An 18,210-nucleotide genomic window follows, 5' to 3' on the forward strand; every position below is an offset into this window, starting at 1 on the left:
CAAAGTGACAGGTACACACAGGAATATGTTGACTATATAGGCAAGGAGCTGAGGCTGGTGATGTAATCCTTGAGTCTACACCATCATTTGATTTCCCGTCATAAAATAATTACAAACACAAAGCTGACATTATGCGAAGAATATAAACAGTCCTTGCTTTTCAAATCTTCTATTAGTTGTGATGCTCTTTAATGGAGATGCTGTAATTTTTATCCAAAAGTAATTAACTCTCTGACACAGAGAAAGCAGCCACTGGGATTTTTGAGGGATATTAATGAAAAACTGAAAAAGCTGAAATGAGGGACAGACAGAGGAGAGAGATGCCCATAATGCTGGCGTCACGGCAGTGTTTTATGGGAGTCGTTATTCGTCTGATAAGAGCGGCCTGGCCTGTTTACTTCTCCGTCCTGTCTTCATCTTCATTAGAGTGTACTTGGCTGTTGATCCATGCTGTAATTTTAATTAAAAACCCTTAAGTAAGCAAGGCAGAGAGCAGCACGGCTGGTGAATGAGTCCCCCCCATCCCGCTTTTTTTTTCCAAGACTGGGGAGTCTAGAGATGCAAAAGCAGCCTCTTCACAGTCGGGAGTCATGAATAACAGTATAAAAAAAAAAAAAAAAAAAAAAAAAAAAAAAGCTGCTCTACATTCAGGTCAGGACTGAAAAAGCTGCAGTGTGTGCAGCTCACCTTGAACCTGCAATTAACATCACAAGGTCTGAGGCAACCGTGATCAAACAGCTATCTCAGTCAAACATTCACTAGCAATTCACCCTTTACCACAGCATACTTTAGCATATGCAGATGTGCAGCAGCTACAGCCGGGCTCGCAAAAATGACAGAAAATCACACACCATAAATTCAAACATGGCTGCAGAGCTGTGTGTTATGATGTAGACTGAGCGGGGAGCTACGAGGTCTTAAGTGATGTTTTATGGATTGACATTAAGAACCATACAGCGGTAAAAACCAGCTTAGACATGCTCACACTTCTCATATTTTGTGAAAGCTCCTGCTAAGTGCAACATGAGGGACATTCAGCCAAGCAACAGGAAAAAGGTCCACTCCGGGGACCCTTGCATAATTCTCGTGCATAATTTCCCTGTTAAAATCCTCCTGCATCATCTTAATGTAGTGTAATTAATGAGGACAACTTTGCCCTGGCTAATTGAAAATCTGCAGAGTCAGTCTCCCAATGGAAGTAGAGAGAGAGAGAGAGGGAGAAAGAGCTTTTAACGTATCTCTATCCTTAAATGAACTCAGCTAAAAAGCCCCTGCAGTATATACGGAAAGCTCCTTCTGCATTCGTCACCACCTGAACAATACATTCTCTCCGGGTTTTTCCAAATCCAATTTGAGATGGCATCTCCTGCCTCGGGCTGGGTGTAGCTCACACACTGGCTGAAAAGGGGGAGCAATTATGATTCCGTGAGGCAAGATGAAGGGCTGGATAAAAATAAAGACTCTTAGTTTAGAGACACCACATGGGATAAATTCAACCTTGTGACTTGTGTCGAGAAAACTCCTCAGATGGCCACGTCGGTTTCTCTGTTCTAATCTTACACAGTCTCCTACGCTCGGCTGTGTTCCCTTTCTTTCCATTCATCTTCCCAATGGACAGTTGAGCTGACAATTTGACTGATGAATAATGAATGACTGTCAATACTTCTTGAGAGAGAGATGAAACAAGTAGGCCGAGAAAAATCTGTTTGAATAGAGCGAAAATTACCGCTCCTCCATCTCGATGTGCAAACACAAAGTCTGCTTTGGAATTTGGCTAACGATATCGCGAACACTTTCAAGCCAATAGTGCATTTCTGCGCTTCATTCTTTTCTACTTGGCGAGGTCGACTTCACTTCTCAGGCATATGTTCAGACTGAAGCGTTTTGCTTCAAATACGTTATGATAAGAAGGTTGATAAATGCATCTTGTGATCAAATAATGGATTCATTTCACAGACATGCACAAGCTTGAACAAGCACACCCTGAACATTTTGCACAATGCTATAAAAGAAAATCCAATTCAGGGTGACAAGAACACTGAAATGCATTGCTACTATCACACTGTCCATTACCCGAATGCCTCATCATTTCCTCCTGACTTATATAGTCATTACAGGAGTGAAACACTCCATTTGGCATTGTTGTGCACACTTAATTTTCCTCTTGATTGAGACTGCCTATTTGTGATTTCAAACCTCAGCACGGCACACCAGGGACGGAGGGAATGCTGAGGAAAATGCATAAAAAAATAAGATTGCAAACCACAGCCAGCCAAGCCTCTAGGGTCGGGCACACACTTCAGCTTGCAGTTAATTAACAGTATGTTGAAATGATTTTGGTTAGTCTTTTCAGTCTCTTTGTGGGAAGAAACTTTCTGGTTATGAATAAAACATGCAGTGTACCTTATCATGATTATATGAGGACTGACTGAGGGCGAGCGGTGTTGGGGGAGGCAGCTCTCTTTTCTTTTCTGCCTCTGTGCTGCAGATACATGCACATTAGGATTCCACCAGATAACTGCAGCTCCTGCCTGCCTGTGTGCCAAACGCTGAGCAGACAGTGTGGCCTGATGAAGAATCACCTGCTGTTACCTAACAGTCCCTACAATGTCCGCACCCACCACATTCAGCTGTTAGGCGCTGGTGAATGATAAGGCACTGAAGGCAATAACTGCTTTCTGCTACATCTACTCCTGCTCCTCTCTCTGCTGCTATTAGACAAGCTGGACTTCAAAACAAGACAAAATTACATCTAAATTGGTATCTTTGGGCTGTTTTCTGGTGCACAGCCTCGCAATGTTTTCGTGCTTCTAATATCTCTTTACCATGGCGGGCTGAGAGGTGCTGTGGTTTCGATGCCAGGGAGAAGATTCACAGTCGATCTGTGAGTCTGCAGACTGGAATGAGGCTAAAGATGATGTAGCGGTCATGAAAGAAAGACAGAGAGGATGAAAGAAGGTAAGAAATTGTCTCAACACGCAAATAATTGGCTAGATATGGAGATGCAGGGCTTGGGAGCTTTCCTCATCATTACTGTGGTGCTTTGGCTTTTGCTGTAATGAGATTCCCTGTAATAAGTATCAAATCAGATCCTCTGGGACACAACAATGTGAATTAGATGGTTGGAGTAGCCACAGAGGATGAAAATGGAAATATACAGCTGACGAATCAACAGGTGGCCGGCACCCCTGTTGTGCATTTGTTAGACCTGATTAAAATGAAAAGACACAAACACCCCCCAAGTCTAGCGCTGCTAATCTGTACATCGGAGCCAGCAACCCTGCTCGGCTCAGTTTTCATACTGAGCCATTACTGTCAAGTAGGCATTTATAAGCACATGTACACTCACACACATAAGAGAATCTGTGTCAACATGTCAAGATCCTCTTTCTCTCTATGGCATCCTGATCACAGCTGTATAGTGTAGATAATTGGGTTGTAATTAGATGGGAACACACAACAGGGAGGCTGAAGTTGGCATTTCACAGCTGGAAACACTGTAGCTGTTCTGCATGATTGCCCATCAAGGATAGTCACACTGAACACACCAAAAATACATACAGATGTATGCATGCATGCATGCACACACATGCAGATAAATAGATCCTTCTGTTGGCGGGCGCTTTGACACATCACTGCGTTTGGTTTCCACATCCTGCCCTGAGGGAGATGGCGCCTTGCCAAGCTGCTAACTTCTGAAATATTAAGGCTAAAACCCATTGTATGTTGCTAATTCAAGAAAGCGCTGAAAAGGGACTGAAAGGGAAGAATTTTGTTCCCACATTTTACCGTGCTGAAAGTTGGTCCCCTTTCATCTGTGCACAGAAATGACAACATACTTCATTACTGAAATTAAACTAAATAAACAAAATGGCTCTATCAGCATACCAACTCTGATCGTGCTCCCTGTCAAAAGGGGAAGAAAAAGACGAGTTTGCCTCAGTAAACATGACTGCACACACACTTCCATCTTCTCAGATGCGTGAAGTCATACTGTAAGTGTCAGGGCTATGGCTGGTACACAAACTGTAGGCTGGAGTGTAGGCTCCAGATGTCAGACTCTTTCATTCAAATGACGTGATACAGCGAGGCCCTGCAGGCGCTTAACCCGGCTCGGTGATTGCTGTGTAATCGAAAATGTCTGAAATATAAACATTTCCTTGTTCTGCCGGTCTCATCTTGAAATGAATACATCATTATTAATAACCTTTACTGTTCCTGTGAAAAGAGGTCAGGCCATGAAAACGGTAAATGAAACCAAAGGTGTGAGAAATATCCATTTACCAGGACTCTTCTCGCAGATCTCACCTGCACCGCCCGTGTCCTCACTTCTCCGCTATCTGCCCGCATGCGCATCAATAATTAATGATGCCTCTGCCCCTGCTTAGTTATACTCCACTGCAGGATAACTACCACTATAGGAAAGTGATGCCTGCCTGGAGTGCTCTGTTTTTGTTTTTAAACTTTGTGTGCATCATAATATTTCATTATACACGTTCCGGCCAGAGTGATGAGACTGCAAGAACAAACTAAGCATAAGCCTGGTAGCGGATACCTCCCTGTTTTGTTTATTCACAAGGGTATATAAAAGGTGATTTATATTCCTGACAATGATAAGGTAAAGCCTCTTAGCAGCCCCTGCTCTCACTGAGAGATAACCAGAGGCTGGATGTAGAGAACATCCCTTATAGTGCAAAAATGTTGGCTGCCGAGGAAACTCGGAGATCTGTGAAGCTCCACTCTGGAGAAGAATGATCAATACACTCCCATCTTACTATTTTCTATCTGAAGCTCAGAGAAATCACTATCCACTACACCGACACAGAGGAGGTGTGAAGCAAAGGCGGGTAGCAGTGGGCGGTGAAGGTGGTCAATTCAATTATCCCTCTGTCAGAGCAGATTTTCTATTCTAGACAGCCTGCAAACACCCCCGAAGAAGGAATGCCAAACACTTTGGAAGGCTCTAAATAGTTCTCAACTGAATCTCACATACATATCATCTTTATCAAAACCCATTTCGATGTGAATGCAGTCAACTATTTTTGATGCAGTTTGAATTTAATTTGTGTCAAAATCCAAATTTCAAGGGCTGTGAAATATCAACAATGCTAATTTCTCTGGAAGGCTAACGGGATGCTTGGTTGCAGACACCGTCTTTTGAATGTATGCCTCCACTCTTTTTTGTGTGTGCGTCTGAGTCACTGAATGACATGGAGGGCTGTGCTGGGTGATAACAGCAAATGCTGTGAAGCGGGTATGGCATGTTAGCTCAAACCACAAGATGAAAGAAAGAAGTTTGGGTCGCTGACATGAGCCAGACTCTGTGTCTCTGTTAGGAAATGTCAGGGGCACATGAAATCCTAGACACAGGCAGACTTTAGGGGCTGGTTATCATATCAAATACAAATAAATCCACATGCATTTCTAATTGGATCAAGCCCTGCATGAACTTTAAAGCTGAAAATGTCTATTCATTGACTCACCTCCCAAAATCCACCTGAAGTGAAATACTTCTAAATGCTTCTTACAGCAACTACTGATTTCTATTAATTTAGGTTAATTAATCAAAAAACACATAATTAATTATCAGATTTTTACTCACTTGACTATTAAACTCATTTGCCACTGCATTTGTCAACTTTGAACAGCTAAATATTTACTGAATATCAAAAAAATGGCACTAAATGAGAAAAAGAAAAAAGATACGTGAGGTACGAATAGATGTTTAAAGAGTATTTAATGATTTAGGACGAGTCTTTAATATTTCTGTCACATGGGAATAACACATCCATCAGGGTGCGTCTGTTATAATGAGAGGTGTAAATCAACATGCAAGAGGAACACATGCTCTGGCCTATGGTGAAAGTGTGGATGGTGTTTTTTCCACTGTATGCAATGGCTCAGCTCAAATCTGGCTAACGAATGGGGGTGGAAAAAGTCACGCAGAGGTAATGATAATAATAATTGTAACCGATATGATGCTGATGTTTGTCGATGTTCAAGCAGAGGCTAATCGAGTCCAGGTTCTCTGTGCTCCATCACTTCGAGGCCAGCAGTGTTTAACCAATAATGTGGCTCCTGTCAGAGAGAAACAGAGGTACACAACGCAGAGGGATGACTGGTGATACATGTGACTGAGAAGAAGGCCACTGTAAACATCACTTCCCACTGGCTGCTCACGGAGCTCTTTTGCGTTCCCTCCACATTTATATTGTAAACACCAGTCTTTTCTCCATCCTGCTCCTCCCTCCGCTCTCTCCGTACAGGGACAGCTCATCATCCAGCGCGGGATTCTTTGCTACATCTCATATTCCATTCAGACACAGAGTAAAGCCAGGCTTCGTGTGGCCTGGGTAAACAACATCTGACATTTCTGGCTCGATCTTCGATCAAAAGCAGAAGGATTTCGCAAGGCACAAGGAGTTTTGATGAAGCGTGCTTTAAAATCTTGAAACGCTTTGTTTAGATTTTAACTGGTTGTGGTTCTGCATGCATGCAGATGATTATTTTCATTATGGATTGCATTATGTAACTGCGGTCTTCTTTTGGTATGGTTCTCATGGTATGTATATTAAGTTCTTCCTTAATTTTAATTTTATTCTCATTAACAATACTGATTAATGTGCAAATCATGGCAGCCACGGTCGCAGCTCTGAGGGCCCGCACGCATGGACAGTGGTGCAGTGAGCTTTAGCATGCTATCACATTCATAATGACAATGCTGATAAATTGACGATTAGCAGGTATGATGTCCACCATTCACCATCTTCCTTTAGTGTGTTAGCATGCTTCAGTACAGATGAAGCTGAAGGGAATAAATGTCATAAATGACTTGGTGGTGGCAATAAATGAATTATAATTGATCCTGAGGGGGACAAGAATGTGTGTACCTAATGTCATGGCAATCCATTCGACAGAGATATTTCAGACTGGACCACCCAAAAAAGTAAACAGGATTTCCAGAAATGTTCATTAGAATATTGATTAGATGATTGAGAATGATTAGAATATGTAGCCTCTCATGGTTTAATGCAATAATCTCTACTCTGATTTTTCTGCTTGATCAATTATGCAACTCTAATTTACTGATATTTGAGATGAATGATGAGGAAGTTAAAAAAAATACACAGTTGACACAAAATGCATGGATAAAATTTGCATTTAGATAGACGGTCTTAGTTCAAAAATCACTCTTAAACACGTCATGGCTATTTGAATATGACATTTATACAGTATAAGATGAGCTTCAACATTGGAAAAAAGGGTCTGTTCTTGCCTTCACTCAGTTTGTAGGCTATACAACACTTCAGTGTGTGTTTGTGCGTATATATAGTACGTAAGCATGTGAGTTGGTGTTTGTCTCCTCGGTGGAATGTATATTGGTCCTGAAATTTTCCCACCTATCTCGAGTCAAGTAGAGCCAGATCTAAAAACAAGGTGCAGTCTGAGCTCTAACCCACAGAACATCGTTAAAAGACATACAACAAAGCAATCGCACTGCAAACAAAGATACGCTGAGGAGGAACTGTGGTGATGAGGAAGTGTTGATCCAGAGACTGCGGCAAAGGCAGCGCAAGCCACAGCACTAACAAATATTTTGTTTTGCTTAGTCCTTGGTCATGGAGCAGCATGTCTACTGAGCAACGTAAAGTTAAAAGTCCAAGAACAAAGCAGAGGTTCCCCGATGGCCAAGAGCGTAAAAAGATCCCATCTGCAGCCACAGGCGGCGGTTAATCGAGAGAGCAAATCTCTCAGCAAAACATTCTCTTTGCTCTACACGAAACGAAATTCTCCACATAAAACTGTTTATGTGACTGCCCTGACCTCTCTGGCTCTTCATTTCCAGAGCAGGCTGCGGTGGGGAAAGTGTGCAGAGACGTGGATAATATCAGAAGATTTGAAACCACTGCTGAGTCTTGTCCTGCTCCAGCACGTGGCCACGGGAGCTGATAACCTATGCTGCTGCACACAGGGCGGCACAGAATATATCAGCTTGCTCTTCATGCTATTAATACTCAGCCACCATCCTGCACTCCAGCAGACTATGACAGATTAAGAAATGGTCTACGTTGAGACATGGCAACAAAGCGGCTCTCACAAGCTTTAAAATCTTCAGAAAAGGTTAACATTTACTAGAAACCATAGAGTAACGGTGGTGATTAGTACAAATGTTCTCATTATAACATGACATTTCATAGAGTTTTTGCCTCTAGAGTTCCTTTTTGCTCGATGATCAGAATGAAAAAGGTTTGGGCAAAAATGCAAAACTATGCCTAATGGCTGGAAAATGATTGGATGGGACTGGCAGAGTAAAATTACATTAAGATGGTGTGAAATCTTTGGAAAGTGCTAACACGCTGAAGGTGCACAGTTCGTCTTAATTATACTTGGAGTTGTTAGTTGCTGAGACCCAATTTTATCTGTGCTTTGTTGCACTTACTACACTATGCCAATATGAAAGAAAGGAAACAGTAAGAAGTCCTTTGAAAGTCGATGAAAACACTCAACTCTCGGGGGAAGCGTTGAGAGATTGAGCCAGACTGCTCAAAGCACATCACAGACATCCACCAGCCGCTGTTGCAACAGGTGTCTCGCTCCTCCCTCCTTGCTCCTCCCTTTCTTCTGCTTTAGCATGCAAATAACCCTCCACAGAGCGGGCTTGTTTACTGAGGAATGTCTCTAGATTACACACACATTTAAACAAGTGCCGTGCGGGGCGTCTCTCAGGTAGGACGCCCTCGGATGGATCCAGATACGACAAGCGTTTAGAGAGCACTCTCCTTGCTGAAAGGCAGCAGCGATAAACATTCTGCTCCACTTTAACACACGTCCCCTGCGATTGCCGGCGTGACAGGGACATTTTCAAAAGAAAGACTATCTGTCTGTCCACCTGTCCAACTCAGGTAACGACGTCAGAGGTGTCAGCTCAGTTAATTTGCTCCGTGGCTCCCTGCTGTCTTGACATGGTTCTAGCATGCCCATCTCCCGCGTGCTCTGTCCTCTAATTGCCCTCAAACCAGGGACTTTGGGCTGGATAATGGTGGAGTGACAAGTCTGCTGTACTCGCGTACCACACAGGTGATGCAGTGAAAGAGCCCTGTCGTGTTGTCGCTGTGTCACCACAGGATGGCTGCCAGCAGATAGCAGGCCTATCTCGTTTAGACAGGAACAAATGAGGCAGAAGATAGAGCTAAAGCTGATCCCCGCCATCAGGACTTATCGCTGTGTCCAGAGGCCATTTCAAACTGAGGTCTGCTGATTATATAGCTGCTTGTGTGGCAATATTTGTGCCTCATGTAGATTATATATATACGTATATATAAAGAACACAACAGAATGTAATAACAGCTTTAAGTGTTCCTGAGCCCATGTAGGAATGTATTAATATCCTTTATCCAATCATGTGTTCACAAAGTGGTGAACCTCCCTCCATCCTCGCTTGTGAGCGGCTGAGCCTTTCCAGGATGCCCCTTTTACAGCCAATCATTAAAAAAAAAAAAAAAAAAAATTGCCCCTGTGTTGTTTTCAATAGAGCATATGTCAAAAAGGATTAGCAAATAATCTCATTCTGTTTTAGTTATGTTTGACACAGCACCCCAACTTTTTTTGGAATCAGGGTTGCACTATAAAAAAATACATAGCCTGAAAGCTTGCATCCATTTAGGCTCTGGTTTCTTTCCCTTTCAATGAGATAATATCAGAGCACATGAGGAGAGGGTATTATTAGTGCAGTTGCTGATGGGGGCCATTTGTTCCTTTTGAGCTGCTTGAGTTACCCCCTGTGTGCGCTGCACGACCCGCGTGTGATTGGGTATCTGCAGTATAATGAGTTAGTGTTTATGACACGGAAAAAGCTGGCTCAGGGGGAGTGAGATTGATGCCACAACCCGGGTTCTCTATTGTGTTTCAGCTGCTCTGGCGGACACAGAGAGACCTCCTGGGTAATCAACCTGACAAGGGGACAGAATAAGATGAGGGCACCCTGATTGATAGAGCTGACAAAGTTCACCATCGATCTCTAATAGGCAAATGAAATGCCTTGCCCAGATTTGCATTTGATCTCAAAATTCTGTAATCTCACTTTACCTCGCTTCATCTTAATTTACCTCAGGTTGCCTTGTCTGTTAGTTGTTTGCGTGATGTGACTTTTTTTTAACAACGTGACATGAATTTGCTTGAAGGCCCTTCAAGCAAATTCAGCTTTAACTGCATATTGCTTGAAGCCGTTCCTAAAAGCAAAGCCAGATGCCATTTTAAGATAACTGAAAGATGACAGGAAATAAATTAGTTACTAAGACAGAGAAGAGCAACTTAATAAAGGATGAATTTCCTTAAAACATGGTAGCAAGATGCCACGTTGTTTAACATGTAAAATCATAGTCAGAGGTATACACAGCAGATTAAAACATGGTAAACTGCCTGAACCCCTTTTTTAGGACTCAGAACACACAGTTTATCTGTGCTGCTTCTTACTGGAGCAAACCAAGGTCCATTTCTCTCTGTCTTTGAGCTGTGACTGCTCAAAGACGCTTTTGTTTGGCATGTCGCTCCAACAATCATGCACTAAAGAGAACAATGGGAGAAAAGCGTACCAAGATGTGATGTATGATCAGAATGACTCCAATAAACGGTCAGAGCACAGCCAGTTAGGCTAGTAAGTGAGATCTGACAGTATGAAAGCAACACCATTAACCAGGAACTTATTTTCATGTTGCAAATGCAGCATTTAAATGCACATGAATTCAAAGCCACGGGTATGAATATACATGCGCTTCACTGTCCTGACCTTGACTATAGTCTTGGTATCCTGGAAGTCAAGTGGATGCATTATGCAGACACACACGAAAATGTTGACAGCAAACTGCAGGCAGCTCTTCACTTCTGCTCTCCTGCAATGTCTCCGCGCTCACCATCTTTGCTGTGAATCTCTACGGACACACCAGCCTGCATCTGAGATGGACTCCGATATAATGAAGATCTGGATCCCTGAAGCTGCACTCTCCGCCTCCCTGTAACCAGCACTGACGCAGAGTGAAACTGTGTCAAAGCACATCGATGTTTTGTTTTTCATTCCTAGCAGAGCATATCCTCTGCAAATAAATGTCTTTGAATGAAGTTATTCTTGTCTTACCAATGAAAATGGAAACTGCTGATCACAAAGGAACTTCATGGGCGATAAAGCTGACCGCCCACCACAGTTAATATGAAAAACAGCCAGAATCCTCAGCCAGAGCGCCTTCTAAGGCGATATTGGATCTGCAGCTAAACCAGGCTAATAAAGCCATTCTGATGTAGGCCAGCGTGAAATACGATTGCTTTTGAGGACGATTTCTCAGTATAATCACAGCCAGAACCCTCTTGTGACTCATCCACATTAAAACTTTGCTTATTTCAGTGTTAAAAATTAAAGCGATGAGCTGTGAGAAACGGTCGAGTTGGCATATTTGTCTGAAATGTCATCATTATTTACTTTAGTTTTCACCTATGACAGGTGTAATCTGTAGAAAAGACTCGCGGACAATGCCAGCCAATTTTGGATAAAAAATGGCAAGACTACAGAGGAACCCCTTCATCTCTCTAATAGACTATGAAAGAATTAAAGACAGAGTGAGAACATGCTGCAGGACACTATTTTTTCCCCTCACATCTCTTTTGCAAGGTAAGCACTTCAATGAAAAATGAATTGTAGTGTGGGAGTGGGGAGGAGGGCTTTTGAAGATGGGAGAATGCTTTCCAACCAAAGCATACAGGAACGTGCTTTTATGTGCCAATTACTGGTCTCTCAATAATATTGACAGAGGCCAGCAAACAGACATTTCAGCCTTCACATGTGAGACGAGGGCTGCCACGCGGGAGACTCCTGTCCTGAGCTCCAGCTCTGAAAACACTGCTGCTTTCACTCTGCACTTCACACACAATGCAGGTTTGCGCCATCCTGCACAGCCATACATTATACACAGCTACAGCATGTATATGGACGCTGCATATACATGTGTATAGTGAAAAACATTTAGAGGGCCTGCCCAACTGGCTCAACATGAATAATCTATGTACATATGTACACAGACAGAGTCTGATACATAATGAATGAATCAATGCTGCTGTAAGCATAAACACTGCTGTCATGAAGCCCGGTCATTCCATGGCTAATGACTCACAGCATTACAGTTTTAAAGCATATGTATCGCAGATGAATAATGTAGAAAATGAGTCTAAACTCTGCTGTATGTTCTTAATGCAGCTAAACAGTTCGGGGACTTCAGAGCTGTTGAAAGGAAAAAGCAACTTGCTTATTAAGTGAGTTTAATTCTACTGTCTGACTGCCTCTCTCTAGGCACACCTGTGCTCACTTTTCATCAGTTCATCAAATGCTTACTGATATCCCTTTTGAGAAAACTGAATAAGAAATGTAGAATATAGCCACTGGGTATTTCACAGATGCCACTTACTCCAGAACCAATACACAGGCTGTTAGAGTAACTACACACAGGCTGAGCACCCTGTTCGAAGCAGCAGCATCCTCCGTCCACGCTGTCTGACGTAGAGCTCAGAGACCTTGTTGTAACACAGCTAAAACCTTCCAGCCTTCCTCCACAGCTCAAAGAACATTGTGATCACTTATAGACACTTGATTTTGGTCAAGGTTTTAGGCTTCATGCAGTATGAAGGGCAGATGTAGCTGTGGCCGTAAACCGAGAACATCTTGCATATGATGATCTTTTTTCATAAAAGGTTTAATTTCTCTTCCATCAGGCCATGAATTCACCTGATGAACACACATAATTAATGGTGAGCGGTAAATTACGGGCTAATAAGTGACAATTCATCCGACATGATGACATGACCGAGCTGAAAAAGGAGTCAGGTAAACACGGCTATAATTCCACGCTATGCTCAAGTTTGTTGTTTTGCTAAAATGAAATAGACCAAATCATTTTCACGTCCGTCCCCAAGAGGGAAACAAATGTGACATGATGTGGATGTCAGGGAGGGGGTGGGGGGTGACTCACCTCTCTGGGAGCTGTCATCAAATATCAATGTGTTCACCTCTCCTGCTCTTGGGAAGAGGTCCCTCCCCTCCCCGCCTGCCTGCCTTCATGCTTCGCTTCTTCCCACCCAGGAAACGGACAGCATTTTAGGTTTTCCATTCTGTCCTCTCAGAAGGGGACTGGGGAGAAAAATCTGGCCAGCCCCATCTGTTCCAGTTTACTTGTGAATGGTGCTCAAGAAAAAGCCCATACAACCACTACGAACTCAAAACACTGCCATGATGGACATCTACCATGATAACAAGCCAAAGCTGAAATAATAGAAATGTGTGTGAAATGGAAAGGGCATTAATGGGCTGACCCCAGACACCGGACAAAATACAGGGATGAGGATTTGTCTCACCACACCGCACTGATGAGTGCGTACACAAGCAGACGGTGTATGTTAATAATTACTCTGGCTCACTATGGGTGAATGAGATCATTCACTGAGGGTGGTGATGACCCCGTAATCGACTTCTCAAATTAGACTCCTTTCGCGATCCTTGGTCTGCCCACAACGGGCTCCACTCTGACTCACTCTTTTGTATTCTGCCTCCATCCCAAGTCACCCATTACTGAAGCCTGGGTGGCTTAATAAAAGAAATGGAGACATCTCTGCAGAAAAAAATCAGTACTGACTGCAAACGACATGTGTGAGAGAGGGCGGTCTTTAATTAAAAACTCCCCACAACAGCAAATGGACAGAATTGTGCATACATACAGGTTCTTACGTACATACGTATAGAAGTATATGTATATAGAAGAATCTTTGGTTTAGTTATAGCATGTCAAAGAAAAAATGCATCAAATTAAAGCTAAAAATATTGCATAATTACAGCAGATAATACCTTAATTTGTTTGAGGCAACTGAATTGGAAGAAGTAAAGGTTAATGGATGTGAGCTGAAGGCAAATAATAGCTTTTTTTGTTTGCTGCATTATCTAAATGAGTCATATTCTGTACGACACAGATGTGAACACCCTTAACCTGATCATTCATCATTTCAGGTGAATACCTGCAATTACTGACAACTTCAGCGTTTGGCTCTTGCTTTTCTCCCATTCATTTGACTGTCAAAACCTCTCTAAAAAGTAAGATCTGAGACATCCTTCTGTGCCCCAGATAGGATACCAAAGTGACGGAACGAGGCTGGTTTTACATGCTTCCTTTTTATATAAGACTTTGCATGCTGCAGGCAAGCAGACTGCTTCAGATTTCCGATTTTCAGGACACATAACATCCTGATATCTTCAGAAACAGAACAGATACACAAAAGCAAATGCTCTTTCATGTCTGGCAGTAAGACTGGTAATTGCGAATTTGTGTAAAATAAACAAGCAGAACCATCTGCTTTCGTCGTGTGATAAGACCTGAGCAAAGGCAAGGGGACAGTCTAAAACGTGGCTGTGATAAGGAATAGAATGACTGCGTGCACGAAGAATAGCAATAATCCCTATTAGGTTTACACAGAGCGTCTGTCAGCCACTCACTTACTGTATCGTGCTACTGTAGCAGTGAAGGATCTTGACTAGTTACTGCTTCTTCCTCTTCAGGGAGAATATCGGAGTCGGTTGTGAGTGCACCTCATGCACATCAAATAAGAGTTGAGAGCTGAAATTGGATCAGACATAACGAGAGCACTGCAACAACCTGCTCTGATGAAAATCTGGGTTTTGCCCTGGAAACAACAAGGTAGGCATACATTTGAAATCACAACAAACAGTCTAATACATCGGCTGACGGTCTGAACGGTACAGTGGATTGCATATACTATGTGAGAATTGCCCCATTAAAAAATAACAATAAAACATATCAGGCACTCAGATGATCGTGAAGTCGGCGTATGTGCTCATGCGTATCCATCTAGAAAGCTACAATATGTTGCATTTTCTGGCTGAGTTATAACACAGCAGTAATCTGCGGCGGTTCAGCGGAATAAATCAATATAAGCTCTAATGTTTACAGCATAAATCTATGTCTCATTTGTCAAGGCTAACAACGTGGACGAGTGTGTGCCTCATTGCACGTCGGCGCCCTGCTGGAGAGGTGTCCTGGGCTCATTATCATTCAAGCAGTGAATGCCTGAGTCCCTGACCCAAATTCACGATGACACATGTAAAATACATGGATTCAAAGTCAATCTGCTGCTCATATTTTTGAACGTATTGTGGTGCGCCTGCCCGGCGCGTCCTCCAAATGTTGTTTGGAAAGGGGAAAGAGACAGATGTGGAAACAAGCTCTGGAGGATGCTATGTGGGTTGTTTGAGTGGGTTCATGGTGAGAAAAGAATCAGGCCCAATTCAATCAATTGAGGTAACTGCCCTGGGGAAATAGGTCTTAGACTCAGTCATCGATGCATCCTCAGCCTGCAGCTGATAACCTCTGGAGAACTTAGGGAGCTGGACGCAGGACGCTGAAGCCTGTCTTCTGATGGGCTTAATAAGCCTAATAAGACATGGAAACAGCCTTTCCACACGACTGTTTCACCAGGAAATCAAAACCTGTGCGTTGCTAAAACAACTATTTAAAACACAGTGTGTGCACAGCTTAGGGATATGCAGTTAGATCATATATACATCTCACATACTGTTAATTAAACATGAGCAAGGCAATCTAATTTAGGAAATTCATCTGCTCTCTGAAGATGAAGAAAATGATATTCTCTAAGCCTCCTCAGCTGAGCTGGAGGTGGAGGCTGAACTGGAAACATTGATTTCACTGTAATTTGCCTTTAGGTGTCGGAAAAAATGCTGAGTAGTTGAACTAGTGAGCTAACATTCCACATTAATTCACAGCTTAGGTGCAGATTAGCATTGATTGGTCTTCCTGAGGTGAAAACAGAATGTGAGGAGAGGCACACACATACGGTAGCGCTGATGCATTTTTCACCTGTAACGTAACATGTTTTGCTGCACCAATATTGAATAAAACATTTTGCGTACCACAAACTGCAATAAAGGGAAAAATTCTGCAGCGCTGGGAAAGGCTAACAAAGCAGTATTAAAGTAATGTACTGTACACCCAGAGGCATTTGTCATAGACAGAGCCTGCAACAGCACTTCAAAAGCTTGAGCTGAGCAGATCACAGCTCCCTGCGTCTGTTTCATTGACTTGCAGCTACTGAATCCCTACACATCCATAGGTGTTCCAAAGTGTCACTACATATTAAGGGAAATGTTCAAAGGCAGCTGAAAAGCTATAACAATTTCACTCATTGTCTAACAAGGATTTAGCCAGACTCTGTGGAAGGAAATGTGAACTCATGCTCACCTGTGAGGCTGCACAGAAAGAAAAAACCCTGTTTGTTGATGTCTTTGCTTGGGCTGTTTTTAAATTGACAAAAAATACTGAAGGATCTTTTTTCAATCAATAACCCAAACATGTGATCTATGAGGATATTTCTGCTTTCAGTTCAGCAATATAAACACGTTATTGACCACACATCAGACATGCTCTACTGCCTGAGGTGCACAATGTGGCACATAGTCATTACAAAAGATCCTGCTTATGTATGCAGAACTAATGACACTCATCTTTTTCTATCTTTCCCCCATTCTCTATACTCTGAACTGGTCTATATTTAGAAACACAAGATCTGTGTATTTTGTATGCCGGAGCCAAAAAAAGATAAATCTTAGGGTTGATGTGCAGTGTAGTCATTTCTGATGGCACAATAAGCCTTTCAGATGTGACAGTAGTGCACTTTCTGCATCTAAGAGAGGGGCATGGCTGCATAATGTGAATGAATGTATAATGTGAGTGAATGAATGAATGAATGAATGAATGAATGGCATGCACCGACACTTCCTATGTAGCGTAATTGCTTTAGCTTCTGTGATTTCATCTGTTCTCAGGGTGTTCACCTGTCACTACATCTCACTATCGAACAGCTGACACAGTAGCAACTGGGCTAACCCTGCTGCTTTATGCTAACTTGTTAGCAAAAATCTAACTTTAAATCATAATTTTCCAAAAGGATTTGCATGGCAAGTGATAACTTCACACTTGTACTGTTTGTATTGTGAGGAGGGATTATTCAATCTCCACCTTGGTAAGTTATTAACTCACTGAAAGGAAACCTTGCAGTTTTCAGCTTCTCATGCGTGTCATAACCACCATTGCACAAAATCAAACAACAACTCATCAAGTCTGAGGCCCACTCCATTCGAAGAGGAATGAGGGGGTGGGAGACTTAACTCCCTTGCAAAAGCATTGTCTACCTACTGCGCCCAAGCGAAAAATGCACCTTTAATTCTCCTGCTCTATTACCTCGACCCCCTAGAGTGAAACACAGCAGCCCAGTATCCCAGTTGATCTGCAACATGAGCTAATGAGCTCAGCAGCGCTGCAGAACACGCCGAGGAAATCGAAGCAGCCAGAGAGAGAAATGTGTAAATTGGAGTGATGTCCCCAGACGATCTGCTGGACAAAGGCCTACGGAGATATTTACCAAGCAAGTTAGCCAGTGGAAATCAAGGCCCAGCGATCTATGGGGAATGTTAATTACAAGGCTTCGGATGAATAAAATACATATGAATATAGTGATCTCCTCTGTATAAATGTTGCCGAAGCATTAAAAGACCAATTCTCAGGCTACGCTCTTTGGCTCCACCACATGAAATAAAATATGAGCATATTATACAGTATAAATGCTTAATATGGATGTTTGTGAAGACGTGTCATCTGTGACTGGTTGCATTGACCGCTGAATAAATCCGCTGCCTGTCCTATCATAGTTGGAGGCGTAAAATTCAGGCGGACAGACTGGCTGAGAGTTGATGCTCCATTCAAAGCCAATTCAAGAGGCACCCTTCACAGCACACTGATGGAATTAAATGCAGGTGACAGCACAGCACACACAGCTTGTTTCATCATCTCGCGGCGCATGCTCAACCCTCATCCATTTTCCTGTGCCCCAATCCTCGTTTCACCTGGCACTGACTGATGGAGTTCAGCTGTGCCTCATGCGAAAAAGACGAAGGGAAAAAAAAAGGAAAAGTTTGCTCCGACACAGCCGTAAAAGATGACTGGACTTTTGAATGAAAAACAGTCAAATTGCTTCGGCACCTTAGATCGAGATCCCGGGGGAACCGGACAGCTTGTGTGAGGTGCTTTATGCAATTCCACTCAACCAGCAGCAGGCATTCACGCACACTTCTTACAAACCTCCTTGAGTCTG

The 18,210-nt window shown here is 42.8% G+C and overlaps 2 protein-coding genes across 5 annotated transcripts in view; one reads left to right on the forward strand and one right to left on the reverse strand.

Annotated features, from left to right (window-relative positions):
• ttc38 (tetratricopeptide repeat domain 38) overlaps positions 1-18,210 on the forward strand; it is a 236,245-nt gene that overhangs the window by 70,327 nt on the left and 147,708 nt on the right. The gene's annotated exons all lie outside the window — the stretch shown is intronic.
• The window catches only part of tspan9a (tetraspanin 9a), a 109,687-nt gene that overhangs the window by 39,874 nt on the left and 51,603 nt on the right, over positions 1-18,210 (reverse strand). The window lies entirely within an intron of this gene.

This window comes from Chaetodon trifascialis, chromosome 10, assembly GCF_039877785.1.
Source record: "Chaetodon trifascialis isolate fChaTrf1 chromosome 10, fChaTrf1.hap1, whole genome shotgun sequence".
NCBI classification, from domain to species: Eukaryota; Metazoa; Chordata; class Actinopteri; order Chaetodontiformes; family Chaetodontidae; genus Chaetodon; species Chaetodon trifascialis.